Source organism: Gracilinanus agilis, unplaced genomic scaffold, assembly GCF_016433145.1.
Source record: "Gracilinanus agilis isolate LMUSP501 unplaced genomic scaffold, AgileGrace unplaced_scaffold57605, whole genome shotgun sequence".
Classification (NCBI taxonomy): domain Eukaryota; kingdom Metazoa; phylum Chordata; class Mammalia; order Didelphimorphia; family Didelphidae; genus Gracilinanus; species Gracilinanus agilis.
The window spans coordinates 1-4269 of NW_025393138.1; the positions used below are offsets into that span (position 1 = coordinate 1).

At 39.2% G+C, this 4269-nt stretch overlaps 1 pseudogene; it reads left to right on the top strand.

The window, feature by feature from the left end:
• The first annotated feature begins 1750 nt into the window (after nt 1–1750).
• LOC123256286 lies at nt 1751–3776 on the top strand (annotated as a pseudogene).
• The last annotated feature ends 493 nt before the right edge of the window (nt 3777–4269 follow it).

Here is a 4269-nt window from a genome sequence, read left to right on the forward strand (position 1 = left end):
TCCCTTAACCCTGACACCAAGAGGGGATAGCAATTCTCTTCTTAGTGACATCTAAGGGTCATATATTTCCCTTTCCTCTTTTATTCTCCTCCTACTCTTCTTCCTCTCTCCCATCAGCTCATTTAGCTTGTCATTGTTGCCACTTTCCACCTTCATTTTCTAAGAAGAAAGTTCCTGTTGGGGAGCAGGTATGAAAGGCTATTGCATTAGGATTTTGAGAATAAGGAGTTGGGCTTTAGAGCTGAGAAACAGATCCTCGAGAAGACTTAGGGAGAAAAGAAAGAGAATGAATCTCAGTGCTAGTTTGGAAGGTTTTATTTTTGGTCCTCTCTTATTCATTTATTTCCCTTAATCTTCAATTTGTATGCTTATATACCTGCATAATCTCAGTACCTGACTCTGCTTTTATTTGAGTGAGAGATGGAGTTCATATCATATCTCTTATTTCCTCACCATCAGTATTTCTCTGTATCTTTACACTTCTTATTCTTCTCTCTTGCCTCTGAGGTAGAATTAGACCTCCTTTCCTTTGATAATCTTTCTACCTGTGTCTTTGATCCAATTCTCTCCTGTTTCTTTTTGGACCAAGGCCTTTCCATTATCTTTTTATTTTCAGACGTTTACAGGTTCTCCTTCTCTAACATCCTCTTTACTTGTGCCTATAAAATAACATCAATCTCCTGAATCCTAGAAAAAATCTCAAATAAATTTTCATCCAATGTATTCTTTATTTTTCTGTCTGATTTTTCTCTCTCCCCTCCCCTACAGTAATTCTTGCAAGAGCATTTCATATCTGTTTCCTCCACATTTTCTTGGAAAGACTATAGGATTTGGAATCAGTAGACAAACTAGATGCTGTTCTGACACTGAAAACCTTTGGGACTTTGGGTAAGTCGGTTCCCTTCTCTGAGTCTCAGATTCCTCACTTGTAAAGTGAAAGGGCTGAATCTCATTTATCCCTCAATATTGGGAACATCTTTATTCATTATGGCTTAATTTTCTTCATCTTTGTCAGTAAGCATTTATGAAGTACTGACTAAGAGCTAGGTACTATGCTAAACCCTGGGATATAAAGAGGGGCGATCCTCCCTTCCCCTCTCTGCCTTTACTGACAAGGACAATCCTTGTAATATGGTTGTTGTCCTCAGTAATCTATGGAGGCTCTTCTTTACAAGGAATGAACGGTTTCCTAATAACAGAAGTCTATTAATAAATCCTAATGAAATCATGGCTTCTTATTAGTCCTCACTCTCTTTGGCCTTTATGAACCATTTAACACTGATAAGTCAACAGTGTCATTCCTTACTTCTGGATACTTTGTCCTCCCTTATTTTTTGTGACCCTTTGGTCTCTGAGCTCTCTTAGCTGTTATGTTTATAAATATATTTTAATGATCAGGAATTTGCCTCTTCTATGACCATTCCTTCTCTGCCCTCATTGGATCCTAAAGATTAAATAATAAGTCAAACATTTGTTCAGTTAAGTATGGGTAAAACATTTGTTCTTGCTCCTAAATGGAATCATTCCAGTAAATTTTATCCTTAGATTTATTTTTTTCTCTTCATTCACTTTCCTCAAGAGAAACTTATTTACTTCTGTGGATTCAAGAATGTCTTACTATATGATTCTTAAATCTCTTTCTGTGTCTAGCTTGTAGAGTAGATTAAGTGTAAGACGTGAAGTCATAAAAACCTGAGCTGGAATCTTGCCTGTGGGAAGATTTTGAGAAAGGTTTGTTTTTGCGTCTCAGATGAGAGAAAGCTTAACCTGGACTCCCAGGCTTCATCTTTGGACAGTGGTGGTTTTAAGCCATACGAGAGCCATTTTTCTTACACACGAGGCCATGATGCTGTATGGCATCGCTTTGTGGGATTCAGAGAGGAATATAATCTCGTAACAATTTGCTACTTATCTTCTTTATATCCAAATGGTGATAAGAGCTGGACAAGTATAAAGTGTAAAGGACTGGATACAGAGAAAATATGACATCATCCCCAACTTCATGGTTCTCCCTGCCCATCTGAAATAGGGAGTGATACAATGAAATAATATGTTTAATATAACTGAGTTTCATGAATGTTCAGGAAAGAGATAAAAACATAATCCAAAAGAGGAGAGATAAGTCTGGAGATAACGGAGCAGATTGAACAGATTTAACAGAGCATGTTGGACTGGGCTATTATATAAGTGTGAGAGAACTTGGAATAACGAAAGAGGAGAGGGTAAGGAGTTCTAAATGTGTGTGTGTGTGTGTGTGTGTGTGTGTGTGTGTGTGTGTGTGTGTGTGTGTGTGTAACAGGAGTAATATAGTACTGAGGGAAGAATAAGCATGATGTTTCTAGAAGTGGAGAGTTTAGGACCATATTTCAGAGGGTCTTGGAAATCAAGTGGAGGGATTTAAAATTAGGGAGCCAGTGTGGATTCTTAATCAGGATACTGAAATAGTGATTCATGTGAATGAGATCAGGATGACTCATGGAGCATTTTGATAATCACATAGAAATGAGAGTTCTGTGGGGGGCACACGTGCTTTGCTATGTATTCCTCTGTCTCAAATGAGTGCCTTTGGTTCTCCCACACCTATCACTGTGACCTGCAAATATTTATTGAATTTTCATTTTTGAATGAATTTTGAATTTGAATTTTCATTTTTGAATTACACTTTGAGATAACAGAAGTTAAGTCAGGTCATAGCAACCTATTTCATTTCTTGTACTCTACTTTTCCCTAACACAGGTGAGGAGGGCTTCTTCACAGAGTTGGGTCAGGATCAAGCTCCTCAGCTGGTTCTCCAGTCTGCTTTACCTTTCAGGGAGAAGCCACAATCCAACATAATGAATGCCAATCAGACTGTCTTCCATCCTGCTGTGTTTGTTCTGCTTGGTATCCCAGGCCTAGAGAAATACCATATGTGGCTTTCCATCCCCCTTTGCTTTATGTATGCAACTGCAGTGTTGGGGAACAGTGTCCTGATTCTGGTCATTGTCACTGAGCACAGCCTGCATGAGCCCATGTATATGTTTCTTTCCATGTTGGCTGGCGCTGACATTCTACTTTCCACTACCACCGTACCCAAAGCCTTGGCCATCTTCTGGTTCTGTGCCCGGGAAATCACCTTTGCTGCTTGTGTCACCCAAGTCTTCTTTGTCCATGTGATGTTTGTGGGAGAATCAGCTATCTTGCTGGCTATGGCATTTGATCGGTATGTGGCTATTTGTAACCCACTGAGATATTCAATGATTCTGACATTGCCTGTTGTGGGGAGATTGGCTTTAGCCATTGTTGTTCGGAGCTTCTGCATCATCTTCCCTGTCATTTTCCTGCTAAAGAGGCTACCCTTCTGTAGGACCAATGTGATTTCCCATTCATACTGTGAGCATATTGGGGTGGCTCGACTGGCTTGTGCTGACATCACTGTCAATATATGGTATGGCTTCTCTGTCCCTATTGTTATGGTGATCACTGATGTGGTGCTCATTGCAGTGTCCTATACCATGATCCTCCGTGCCATCTTTCGGATGCCTTCTCAGGAGGCCAGGCACAAGGCACTCAACACTTGTGGCTCCCACCTTTGTGTCATCCTCATATTTTATTTCCCATGTTTCTTCACTGTACTGACTCACCGTTTTGGGCGCAACTTCCCACGCCATGCCCACATCCTATTGGCGAACCTCTATGTGGTGGTACCTCCCACGCTCAACCCCATTGTTTATGGGGTGAAGACAAAGCAGATCAGAGAAGCTGTGGCTCACTTCTTCTTGGGAATTAAGAAATGATTTTACTCATCCACAATATGCTGAGGTCTCCTTGATCACATTTTTCAGCCGGAATTTCCCCCCTAATAAATCACGGGTTGAATAAAACTTTCTGATCTGGAAGTCCCTAACCTTTTGGTCATTTTCTTTTTAATTCTTTTCATTCTTCCAAGAGATCATTAAGAGTTCTTATGCACCTAGGTTTGCCTTAGGAATTATGTGTAACAAATGAATCAAATGGATTCCTTACTTTATAAAACTAAGCCCAGGATTCATATCCTGACTTTGATGCTTTCCAATTTAGTGACCCTCGACAAATCTTTTAAATCCTGAGTTTCTTATGTATGAAATTGAAATAAGGATACCTTTTTGCAAGTGTTTCTAAATTATTGATTTATATTAATATTTATTATTGTGAAATGAGTAATTTGGATTCCTGGGGATTTTCAGAAATCTTAGGAACATGTTATTTTGTATTTTCAAAACATTTTGTTTATATATTTCAAAACAGATG